This window comes from Trichosurus vulpecula, chromosome 4 (assembly GCF_011100635.1).
Source record: "Trichosurus vulpecula isolate mTriVul1 chromosome 4, mTriVul1.pri, whole genome shotgun sequence".
In the NCBI taxonomy this organism is placed as follows: Eukaryota; Metazoa; Chordata; class Mammalia; order Diprotodontia; family Phalangeridae; genus Trichosurus; species Trichosurus vulpecula.
The window spans coordinates 194,448,617-194,462,186 of NC_050576.1; the positions used below are offsets into that span (position 1 = coordinate 194,448,617).

The 13,570-nt window shown below is 42.0% G+C and overlaps 1 protein-coding gene across 1 annotated transcript in view; it reads left to right on the forward strand.

Annotated features, from left to right (window-relative positions):
- The window catches only part of ITGB3 (integrin subunit beta 3), an 86,584-nt gene that overhangs the window by 12,908 nt on the left and 60,106 nt on the right, over nt 1-13,570 (forward strand). The window lies entirely within an intron of this gene.

Consider the following 13,570-nt stretch of genomic DNA (forward strand, 5'->3'; position numbering starts at 1 on the left):
CCTCTTCCCCTTGTTTTCAGGAAAAGCCAGGAAGAGCACCCACAAGAACCACAGCTTGTGAATCAGCAGACAGATAATTAGCAAGGGGAAAGAGAGTGGACAGTTTCTGGGATAAGCCATTCAAACCTCCCCTCTGCCCACAGAGCTGGTGTGGGTTTTCATTCCATCTTCCTTCTTTTGAGACTTAGCCAGCTCCCTCACTGAGCAGATGGCTGCAGCAGAGGTCAAGACACCAGGGAAAAGGGAGGTGGACTGGGAATGATACAGTTGGACTCTCCTAACTTTGCCGTGCCAGCCAAGTTTATGTTTCAGATTCCCAAGTGAAATTTTGTAAAAACTACCTCTTCTCTCCATCGCACTCCTAGAAGTGTCCTCATCCTACTCCCCACCCCCAACTACTTTTTTAAAAAGTTAATCTTTTTTTTTAGGCAATCAGGGTTAAGAAGTAACTTGCCCAGGGTCCCACAGCTATTAAGTGTCTGAGGCTAGATTTGAACTTAGGTCCTCCTGCCTCTAGGGATGGTGCTCTATCCACTGTGCCATCTAGCCATCTCTTTTAATGCATCCTGGAGCAAGGAGTCCTTGAGAGATAGTATGGTATAGTAGAAAGAATACTGAAAGACCTAGATTTGAATCCAAGTTTAGCTGCTTAACCCTTGTGTGCCTTTGGCCAAACCACTTAACCCACAGGTGGAGAATCCAAGTTGGATTCAGTCAGAGGGCTGCACTTGAGGACCTAGAGGGTTATATGTGGCCTTGAGGCCGTAGGTTCCCTAAACCTGACTTAACCCTTTTCAGTTTTGCCATCTGTAAAATGATGGGGTTGAATTAAATCTTAAAAGTATCTTCAAGTTCTAAACCCCATGACCTGCTATTAGATATTAAATGCCATGATGTCAGGAACCGTGTCTGGTTTAAAATTTGCATCTCTTTGGCACCTGTCACAGCACTCTGCACACAGCAGTCCCTTAACAAATATTGATTAGTGAATTGTTGCATTTTGTAGAACAGAGGTGTCAGACCTGAGGAGGGCACTCCCAAGACCAAACCAAGTTAAAATGTAATTGGGAAATGTTTAACAAAATAAATAAAATACAATATAACAAAGAGAGGGTTTATTTGTAGCTTATAAAGTCAATATACATCCCCTAGGGACCTATTTGATATCACTTAGTAGAACATGGTGGGGCAGCTAGGTGGCTCAGTAAATAAAGTGCTGGCCCTGGAATTAGGAGGACCTGAGTTCAAATTTGGTCTCATATACCTGCTATCTGTATGACCCTGGGCAAGTCACTTAACCCTGTTTGCCTTGGTTTCTTCATCTGTAAAATAAGCTGGAGAAGGACATGGCAAAACCTCTCCAGTATCTTTGCCAAGGAAACCCCAAATGAGGTCAGGAAGAGTCAGACACAACTGAATAACAATAGTAGAACATGATATAGAAGGTAGAAAGGGCCCTGGATTTGAGTTAGGGCACCTTGGTTCTAATCTTGACTCTATCACTTATTATCTCTGTGCCACTGGGCATTTAATTTTTTGACCTCCCTGGGCTTCAGTTACCTCATTCACAAAATGAGGAGGTTGGACTACTTATTTCCCTGGGTTTCTTCCAGCTTTAAATCCATTCAATGCCATCCTAGCCTCCCCAAATGGGAAATTTGTGTCTGTGATACCCATTATTCAATGCGTTTATCTTATTTCAAGATTGATTTTGTGCATAGGAAGGAAAATCTTGACCATCAAGGTGACCAGTCCTTTGGAATGATCAACTGAAACCATCTGGTCTAGGTAGTTTGGACTTTTACTTGGCCAAAGGCAAGTGGCTATTACTAGACCTCTCTTGAGGTCCACCTTTGGGATCCTAAGATTCCCAGATGGGCCAATGCATTTGGGCCATTAACTTATTAATAGGTTTTTAAGTGCTAAACAGCTAGAGATCTAAGTATATTGAAGACAGACTCACAAACTCTTTCTTCCTGGGAACAATTAGGAGTTAGTGGTGAAAGGCAGGGAGTCACATTCCTCTGGGCCAGATGCTTCTAAGGAAAAAAATATGACATTTTGAGACTCTAAAGTTTCTAAATAAATAAATAAATTTGGCTCGAGAACCTCGTATTCAAGTGAACGCCTGGATGAAAAGGGAGGCAGAATGGATTGCTTTTGACAACACGACATAGATGTGAAATCAGGTCAGGAGGCGAAATAGCTACAGAAATGAAAAGCTGGGTTTGGAGGGAGGTCATCAGGAGGACAAGGCTTTGTTAGGGGAAACCCTGGAAGAACTGCCCAGGACTTAGTACTGACTTAGATGTCGTTTTGTAGCTATATCAGTGACTTTGTTCACTAAAGACTTTCCTTTATGGAGATTTGAATGGATCCAACTGAGGTGGAATAGCTCTCAGTCTGTTCTTTGAGGACTTGTCTTATATGTTTTCAAAGGACTTCAACCACACCAGCTCACGTGTATCCTTGGCAAAGGTGGGAGGGGCTGTGATCCGCATAGTCAGAAGGGAGGAAATAGTGGGTCTTTAGAAAAGTTAAGCTATTTGTTGGTACCTGACATGGCATAGTGGATAGAGTCAGGAAGACTCCTCTTCCTAAGTTCAAATCTGGCCTCAGACACTTATTAGCTGTGTGACCCTGGGCAAGTCACTTAACCCTCTTTGCCTCCATTTCCTCAGCTGAAAAATGAGCTGGAGAAGGAAGTGGCAAACCACTCCAGTATCTCTGCCAGGAAAACCCCAAATGGTGTCACAAAGAGTCGGACATGACTGAACAACATGGATGATCAGGATTCCCTAAAAACATTGAGCTATGCTGAAGTATATAAATAACTCAGGCAGTAATGTGGGACAAATATTGATGACACTTCCCAGCACTTTAGGAAGATTGGAATTCATAGCATTTGAGAGAAGTAACCACAGTGCTGCAGAACCATAATCAGGCCAGGGCAACAAGGACTCTGCAGCAAGAAGCTAACATTTAGAGGGCAGAGACAGCAACATCCCAAGGCTTGCTTGTACCCCTTCAAAGCTGGGCAAAATTGTTCTCATCATTAAGTTTTCACAGTCTATTTAATTCAGACTTCTCATTTTAAAGAGGAGGAAACTGAGACTCAGACAAGACTTGCTCAAACTCATGTAGATAGGAACTGGAAAAGCCAAGATTCAAACCTATGTCCTTGACCAACTAACTCCCTCTACCCGTAATCCCACTGAACTTGTCCTATGACACTATATTATCTTGCTGCGTTTCTTTTTTTATATTTAATTTTTATTTTACTTTTTCTCAAGTACATGTAAGCAAAAGTTTTTAACATTCTTTTTAAAAAAATATCCATATTCTTTTTCCTTCCCCTTCTCCTTCCTTGAGAAGGCAAGTAATTTGATATAGCTTATCCATGTGCAGTCATGTAAAACATTTTCCTATTAAACGTGTTCATTGCCTTGTTTCTTCTTTAAAAAAGGAATAGAAAAGAAAAAATGAAAGAAATTAAAGGTGATATGGACCATGACAATTTCTGGCCATATTGAACATAGTAGGCACTGTATAGATACTTATTCCCTTCCCCCAAAACTTTTTGAGCTAAAATGCCCCTCCCTGGTCACTGCTTACCTTTGTATGTTATTTCTCCCTGTAACAACAATGTTGCTAGCAGCTGCTGTGGAGGTGAAAGACCAACAACAAGAGCACACAGGAGGGCTGCTAGCACAGGTTCTTTGATCTGCTTTTCTAAGGAAAACAACTTTAAGGGGTTAACAACCTTACTTCAATTAAACATACATATATATATACACTTAGTTCAGGGGGAAAAACCAGCATCCTGAACTTCGGAGAGAATACAAACAGAAATTGCAAGCAGAAATTATATAAATGGAGCAAACACACACAGAAATGAACAAGATAGGCCCCTAGCTGAATGACCAGGGAATTACATAGTTACCAGTGAGAGAGGCGCCAACATCTGGGTTTTCAAAGCCAGGAGGTGGGGGTGGGGGGCTCCAACGGAGACCCAGAGTCTCGTCTGGCCAAATCCCCAACACTCTTCCAATGAGTGTGCCCCCAAAGGCAAAATGCTAACCTCTGAGAATATATGTCAAAGAGTGTCACAACCATGGGACTCAAACCCATGTGAACTAGGCCGTCCCTTGACATAAGCAGGTCATCAAAGATGCCGCCTGATTTAATTAAAGATTCCTTAGTGCTGAGAAGCACTCCAAAACAAAGACAACAAAAGATCCCACTTTACCTACCCAATTCAAAGAAAGGCAAGACTCATTAAAGGCACTTGACTGCGGTAGCATTCCAAAAGAGAAGACAACAAAAAGTCCCATCCTAATTACCATAATACTCCCATTAGAGAGTAAGCACCTTGCAGGCAGGGATAGTCTTTGAGGTTTTTATTTATAGCCCTGGCACTTAGTACAATAGTAACTTCTTAATGAATACTCATTTATTCATTTCTAATAAACCATCTCCTGTAACAATTTTTTGCTTGTTTTTTAATTTTTTTGTAACAATTAAAAAAATAGTTTAGCAAAACCAACTAGCCCATCCACACTTTCTGACAATGTATGCTTTATAATTCCATGCCTATGCGTGCCCCCTTCTCCAGAGAAGGGAAGAATCTGTTGCTTTTCTGTCAGGGTTAAGTATAGTTATTGTCATTACTCAGCGTTTGGTTTTATTTGTTATCCTTTCCATTTAGGTTTTTAAACCTAATTGGTCGGTTACACATGGTACTTGACTACATACCATTGTTGTCTACATATTTAATTTATTCAAGGATATATAGAGTTTCTTGATTTTGCTTACTTTATTCTGTCAGTGCATAGAAATCTTCCCATGTTTCTTTGGGCTCTTCACATTCACTGTTTCTTATGACAGTCATTTTTCTTTACATTCATGTACCATGATGTGTTTAGCCATTCCCCAGTCTGATCGGTATTTGCGTTGTTTCCAGTTCTATGCACAAAAGTGCTGCTGTGAATATTTTGGGGCAGCCAAATAGGCAGCTAGGTGGTGCAGTGGAGAGTGCTGGGCCTGGGGCCGGGCAGAATTGAGTTCAAGTCCAGCCTTAGACACTACTAGCGGTGTGACCCTGAGCAAGTCACGTAACCCTGTTTGCCTCAGTTTCTTCATCGACAAGATGAGCCAGAGAAGGAAATGGCAAAGCACTCCAGCATCTTTGCCAAGTAAACCCCAAATGGAGTCACAAAGAGTTGGATGTGACTGAAACGACTGAACAGCAACACGGTATTGAAATAGATACAGTGCTGGGCCTGGAGTTAGAAAGACCTGAGTTCATATCCAGCCTCAAACATTTACTAGATGTGTAACCTTGGGTAGATCATATAAACTCTGTTTGCCTCAGTTTTCTCAACTGTAAAATGGGGATAAAAATAGCATCTACCTCCCAGGGTTGTTGTGAGGATCAAATGAGATGACATTTATATTTAACACACAGTAGGAACTCTATAAATATTAGCTATTTTTTTGTTATTTATTTTTATTCTCAGCCTCTCTACGGGACATGCCTAGAAGTGAGATCTCTGAATCAGAGAGTATGAATCTGCCTTTGCTGTCAGCTGTTCTCCTTTGAGCTGGGAAGGGGAGAAGTTTAATCAAGTCACCCATAGGTATCTAACTGCTGTTGCTGAGTTGTTTCAGACGTATCCGACTGAATCTCCCAAAGTGGTCAAATTATTTCAATTTACACTGCATATTTCCATTGGGCTGGAACCAATGATCATGTCTCACATAATTATAACCCTGAATAGTATGGATTTGAATGCATGTGATCACTTCGGGGGATGAATTTTCTTCTTCCACATCAAGATTATAAGTGACTTACACTTCCTGAGGTTTGAAGCTTTGCCATTTTCATTCTCTGAATCTCGAGACCTTACCATTTGTCCTCCTGCTGGGCCCTAAGGACTGCCCTAAGGGCCTCAGCATCTGCCCTGCGTCTATATCAGCATCCTAAGGATACTCAGGCTTTGCTGTCCACCCTGCTGCAGAATCTTCCTGTATGTGTTCCCTCCCCCATTAGGAGGTGACGGCAGAAATTTCACTTTTCTATTTGTAACCCCATTGCTAAGTCCAGTGCTTAGCACACAGTGTGTGTTTAATTAATGCTTATTCATTCAACAAATAAAATTTACTCTGGATGAGAAGGCATAGATGGGTTGACTAAAGAAGTATTCACATCAAGAACCATGGAGTCTCAGCCAGGTGGTGCAGTGGATAGAGTGTTGGCCCTAGAGTCAGGAAGACTTGAGTTCAAATCCACCCTCAGATACTTACTAGCTATGTGATTTTAGGCAAGTCACTTCAGCTCAGTTTGTCTTGCTTTCCTCATCTGTAATATGAGGATAATAATGAGATTAACGTGAGAATCAAATGAGATGATACTTATAAAGTGCCCAGCACATAATAAGTGCTCTAAAGATGGTAGCTGTATCATCCATTGGAAGGAATCTCAGAGGCCAGCCTCTATCTGACTGATAGTCCCCTCTGCCATATTTAACTAGTGTTTATACAGCTTTTGCTAGAAATCTTATGGAGGAAACCAACTACGTCCCAAGGTAACCTGTTTCCCTATTTGACATTCCTAATGATTTTGAAGATTTTTCTTACCATAAGCTAAAACCTGCTTCTCTTCAAGTACTATCCCTTGTTCCTAATTCTACCCTTCAGGGACAAGCCTAGGAGACATGGACAAGTATGATTCCAGTCACATGGAAGATCCATGGTAGGGGAAGCATCATGAAGTTCCAATAACCCTGGACCAAGGGGTCAGAAGACACATGTTTTGGGGCCCTTCTTCATTACTCACTAGTTTGGAGGATCATGGAAAGTTACCTAATCTCTCTGAGACTCAGACTTCTTGTCTATAAAATGGGGATAATAATATCTTTCCTACTGAGGAAAATGAGACCTAAAGGTCAGTTAATATCTGTCAGATAGTATGCCAGAGATGGCTCATCCTCAGCACTGGCTCATTGGGCCAAGTGATTACAATGGAAAATCATTCTTATCCTGACCTATCATTCATCTCTACAGGAAGTGACCTGTCCAGGGTCAGTGGCTCAGCTGGGATCCAATCCAAGACTTGGGCCAGCTGCTTCCCTGGTCTCCTCTCTGGCAAATGACAACAAAGATAACTGTTGTATTGCAGTGTAATCATTAAAAAAAACTGCATCATTTTCCCTTAAATGACTTCCAGTCCCAACTTGGCTCAACCATAGAGAATACCCTACAGATGATGGTGAGGTGTCCTATTGTGGGAGGGCTGACTTCTTACCTCCTGTCATACTGGGGCAACGCATCTTGCAAAATGTCCTTCATTTCTGCATTTTTCCCTCCTGCTGGATCCCTTCCTGCTCCTTTCTTTCCTCTTTGTCTCATGTCTTTCCCACTCCCACTGCTATTTTCCATCCTTGGTAAGTCATTTATGTTTGATCAGCCACAGCCGTTATATTTGGAAATACTTTTCAGTAATACTGTTTGGATCATGCAGTGCCTCTCACCTTATTAGTCCTCTCTTCCGTGCTGAAGTCTATTTCCTTTCTGGCTTTGCCCACTTTCCTAGGCTAGACTTCCTTATCCCAAAACTCTTGATCCAAAAGAGAAATCTGATGCTTCTACCTTGGGAGAAGTCAGCCAGTTAATAAACATTTATTAAGTGCCCACTGTGTACCAGGCATTGTGCTAAGCGCTGGGGATATAAAGAAAGATAAAGACCATCCCTGCACTCTAGGATTTCTCAGACTAGTGGCCAACACAACACACAAACAACTAAGTGCCAATAAGCTGTGGGATGAATTGACAATAATCAACAAAAGGAAGGCATCAGAATTAAGGGGAATCCGGAACGGATTCCTGTAGAAGTGAGATTTTAAGGAAACAGGGATTCCCCTACCTTTTTCCAGGGTCTATCTTGAAAACCTCCTCTATAGCTTTATTGCATTGAAAAGGAAAAATTCAACTCTCCTGGCTCATGGACTCAGAACAACCCCTGGGGTTTGGGATTCTCCAGAAGAGGGTTTAACAGAAACACTCCTTCTTGCTTCTTTTCCTGAGGCTAAGTTGTCAAAAGAGAGAGGACTATCAGAAGGAAAAGGGCTTTTCAAATTGTTCATTCAAATGAGGACCCTGGGAAGAGGTGCCAGTCTTTAGGGCTGCGCCCTAGAGTGCAAGAGGAGGGATGTGAATGGGTGGAACTGAGAAACAAAGCCTTCCACACATTTTAGAGAACGAAATCTCAGAGGAGACAGCTTATTGAATCATCATGGGCTCCAGCCCAGAGATTCTTCATGAATTAACAGTTCTCAGCTGAAAGAGAGGGCAAATACTAGGCTTTTAAAGATACAGTCTCCTACCCTCTTGCAATCAGAGCAGGGTTTGGAGAAGCCTAGTTTAGATACTTATAATAACAATATCTGACATTTATATTGTGATTTAAAATTTGCAAAGTACTTTACATATATTATCTCCCTTGATTCTCATAACAGCCCAGTGAAATCAGCACTATTTGCATTATTTCCATTTTCCAAGATGGGGAAACCGAGGCTGAGAGAGATTAAATGATGAGTAGTGTCAAAGATGAAATTTGAACTCAGGGTTTCTTAACTTGAGGTTCTGAAACCTGATACACAGCACTTTTCTCTTAGTTCCAGAACTTGAGCATCTTTTAGTGAAATAAAATATATTTATGATTAATTGTAAGAGAGTGGAGTGTCCCGAGGGACCACTGGCATAACTCCTCAAAGACTGAGTTCTATCAGACTAAGCCAATCTCAAGAAATCTGCCTGAGATCAATAAACACAAAAGATTAGGAGAAATTATTGTTCATGTTTATCTTGAAACTGGTCAGTCCAAGCTACAGAACAGGAACTTGGTAATAAATGTTTTTAGTAGGAATTTTGGCCTCACCCTTTGTGCCCCCATCCCCTCTTAACTATTGCCACATCCTTCCAATGTATTCCTAGACACAGATTCCCATAAAAAACTGCCATTAAGGGAGTCAAAAAGGAGGCAGGGGCCTCAGCTAGGTTTAGCACAAGCTGGTCTTTCTGTGCCCTGTGCATGGGGACAGCAGGTGGGTGGAGGTGTTTATTTCCACAGCTGGCTAAAGGTAGAGTAGGAGGAGGGTGGGGAAAGTGACCACATGAGTCAAAGTCAGTTGACCAGATGCTGTTGGCTGGACAAGCCTGGTTTCAGACTCCTTGTCCTGTATGGACGTGCACCCTTATGTTTATGGTTTCTGACTCTATTATGTATAATTATGTATTTGAGGGTAAATGTAGTCTCTGGGCCTGCTAGCTATGGTAGGTCTGGATCTTTCTGTAAGAATGTTTAGTTTTGGATTGTTTAAGAACTGTGGCATAGGCAGCTAGGTTGTACAGTAGATAGAGCGCTTGTCCTGGCATCAGGAAGACTTGAGTTCAAAACCAGCATCGGATGTGACCTTGGACAGTTCATTTAACCTGTCTGCCTCAGTATCTTCAATTGTAAAACAGGGGTAATAATAGCACCTACTTCTCAAGGTTTTTAGGTTGATCAAGGCCTCTTAAGTTTAATCTGCATTATTAACATTTTATCCATCATTTTCTTAAGTCTAGACAACTAAAACAATAAATCAGTGATTTGGAGTTTGCCAGTTTCCAGGGTATAAATTCGAAAATTTAAGAATTGGCTCCAGCAGCTTCAGTACACATCTGCCTCTACACCTTGTATCCCTTTACAAAGAGTGAAAAGTTTGTTTTTTTTTTTAATCAGAAGGGACAATACCACTGGCCAGGTCAAAATTTGCCATGTGACTGATGGCCCTTATAAAATGAGTTAAACAGTTTGAGAGAGTTTGAGCTACATTTGATGGAGCAGAAGTATACACTCTCCAATCAGGCATGGAAACATCGAGTCATTGATTGACTAGATAAAGGAAACAGCTTTTATGAGTATGACCTCTGGCAGCAGAGAACTGACTATGGATTCTAGAGAGAACTAGCCATGGCAGTTGAGGAGCAAGTTGCAGAGAGGATCAGACCTTGGGAGCCTACCCAAGTAACCTGCCTAGTAGAAGGGCTATTGTCGGTCCTTCCTGAAGAGGTCCAATGACATCACGAGGGTGGCGTCTTGACTTGCACGTGAATTGTATTTGATTGAGGCCGAGCTGCACAAAGTTGTCAGCCTTACTCCTTCCTCCAGAGTCAGAGTCCAGTGGTGAGACGAAGGTCAAGACAATCAAGGCAATCAAGATGATTAAAGGTCATGGCGATGGCCCAGGATGCACTGGATGACTTGGCCTTTCTAAATTAAGGTCTTTCTTAGGTCTTAGTTCATCTGAGGCCACTCCCATTCAATGAGTAAAGGCTAGGTAAGAATTGAGACAAAAGATGGCTGAACTTTCCTCTAGAGTCACCAGAGTCCAGTGGCAAGACCAGAAGGGCTGTAACCCAAGGGGAAACTTCATGAAAACTCCACAAGGGGAGAAAGGACATTGAGGCCCTGTAGTAGTAGAGACTTGATTTACCTTGGCCACCTGTGTTCCTTACATATGTATGTAACAACAATGTTGCTTGCAGCTGCTGATAGGAGGGCTAATAGCACAGGTTCTTTGATCTGCTTTTCTAAGGAAAGCAACTTTAAGGGGTTTATAATCTCACTTTAATTAAACATACATATATCGTTCACTTAGTTCAGGGGAAAAAGTCAGCACCCTGAACTTCAGAGAAAACAGAGAAATTACAAGCAGAAATTATATTAACAGAGCAAATAACACAAATCAGCAGACAGGACTTCTGTCCGTCCATAGCAATACATACATAGTTACCAGAGAGAGAAGCACCAACATCTGGGTTTTCGAAGCCGGTGGGCTCCTTAATGGCTACCCAGAGTCTCGTCTGGCAAAATCACGGGAACACTCTTCCAATGAGTGAGCACCCAAGCAAAATGCTAACCTCTGAGTATATATACAGGCTTTTTCAGGGTCAGAGGGTGCCACAACCATGTGACTCCAGCTCATGTGACTTAGGCTTTCTTGTAACTTAAGCAGGTCATCAAAGACTCTTGATTCAATCAAAGACTCAGTCAAAGGCACGTGATTGCCCTAGTGCTGAGAAGCACTCTAAAAGAAAGAACAGTGAAAAGTCCTATTTTTCTTGCCATTACAATGTGTCGCATTACCATTATACTCTGTAACCACTTTTCTCATGTGTTTTCGTGGGAAAGTGTGCCCCAGGTTTATTGGGGGAAGGGGAGAGAAGGATGTTACACAGCTACTGTCCTTACTATGCCATCTTAATAAATGCCTTTGCTTTGATCTAGTTGCGTCTCCTGGATGACTGTTTAGGGGGAAGATAGATAGTAGGGGCTAATGAACGATGGCAGTATACACAGACTATAGCCCTTAGAACCAGAGTTAGCAGCTGCCTATTAGAGGACCCAACATGCCAGATTGAGTGCCTTGTTGGAGTGGTGGCCCACAGGGAGTACTACATATACAATTATTAATACATATATGATACAATATGCCCATATGTCCCAGGCAGACTCTAAGTTTCAGAGAAGTAGTTGGTGGAGGGGATCTCCAGATCAGAATTCCCCATGAAGACAAAATCAGAGGTGCAAGAAAAAAAATAAAAATAAACAAACCTGCCCTACCTATCACCCGGGACTATTATAGGGACCAAATAAGATAATGTTGCGAAGCACTTTTTAAATGAAATATCAAAAGTTGAAATTCGTATTTTTACTGTTAGCTCCTCTGCATTCCAGCTAGTGACACACCCAATGCAGCTGCACTCTCTGCACCTGCCTAGTTACACCATGGCCTAAAACCTGCTCTTTCCAACAGTCCCTAAAGCCTGTGGCTGAGGAGAGCAGGAGGCCAAGCAGTGCTGGGAAGAAGGAGGACCTCCTGGAAGCCTCTCAAGCATCCTCCCTTTTCGTTTTCCAAAGGGCAAAGGAACAAGGAATAAATTCTAGGATTTGCCTCAACTGTTCCAAGGTTAGGTACCACAGTAACGCTCTCCAGAAAGCAGAGAAACATTGATGACAGGGGGAAGGAGTGGGACAGCCAAATTAGGCTTGGAAGTACTAAGCTGGAGGTCAAAGGGACTGAGACTTGGCTTATTCAGGAAAATCCTTCTTCCTCAATTTAGATCAGCTTCCCTAACTGATCCCTCCCATCTCCAAATTCTCATAGAGCTTTGCCTGGATTTCTCCCGTGCACTTATCTCAATCTCTTTCAAACCAAAGTTTTTTGTGTCCTTGGTCTTCCCTTGCCATCTCCAATATAGATTGTAAGCTCCTTAGTAGCAGAACTTGTGTTATAGTTAGCTTTGTATATGGAATGACTAGCACTTAGTGCCTTGCACTAAGTAGACGCTTAATTGGTGTGCTCAATCGTGCTGGCTTCTTCTAAGCAAACCTCCTTTTTTCCTTCTTAAGGGATATTTAGCTTTTTCTCCCTGTGTCCCAATGAAGAACTCTTCTGAGCAATGGAGACAAGAATTACCAAGGCCAACCACTTTTCACAGCCAAGTTTCTGTGACTGGTTATTTAAGCAGTTTCCTAAATAGCCCCTTGGCCTCCCATTTTGGAGGAATTTTCCTGGATGTCAACATGTTTTCTCAGTGTCTCCTATAGTTGTTGGGCTGAAAAGATACGATCTCTCTGTCCATTTTTCTAGAAAATTATGAAATCCCTCTTCTTACACATGAGCACATTTCAGGACATTAGCAGGGAGGTGGAATAGACAACTTACTAAGGAAAATTGAATGCCATCAAATAACCTAATGACCCAGAATAAATCACTTCTGCTATCTGGGCCTTACTTTCCTCATCTGGGATAGTTTATATTGTGGTCATACGGTCTCTTCCAGCTGAAATACTCTGTAACTCTAGGATTTGACACCCCACTGCCAGTCTCTGGAGCCTAGCTCTCTATCTCTGACCTCCAACATCAAAGACTTCCTATCCCATAAATGAAATTGCAGCTTATAAGTTGGTGTCAAATTTCTTCTTTTTTAGCTCTAAGTTCAATGACACTTGAAGGGGCCTTATTTCCTCTCTTTCTGTATTTCTGTTCATTCATCACTTTCCCCTAATCTGCTTATTATAGGTCTTTTTTGTATACCGTGTGATTCAGTCATTTTCAGTCATGTCTGACTCTTCATGACCCCATTTGGGGTTTGCTTGGCAAAAACACTAGAGTGGTTTGCCATTTCCATCTCCAGCTCATTTTACAGATAAGGAAACTGAGGCAAACAGGGTTAAATGACTTGCCCGGGGTCACATAGCTAGCAAGTGTCTGAGGTCAGATTTGAACTCAGGAAGAGGAATCTTCCCCACTCCAGGTCTGGCATTCTATCCACTAATCCACTCTATCCACCGTTGTACACTGTGATCCTTAATAAATGTCTGATTGACTGAAAGTCTAGTCATGTTTATTTAGTTAATTTTGGGTTAGGTGCAACTACTTACGTGGAGGAAGACAGGCAAGGTGAGTGTGTCTGTGTGTGTGTAGGGAAGGAGAGAATGGTCTGCATCTCTGGAAATTCA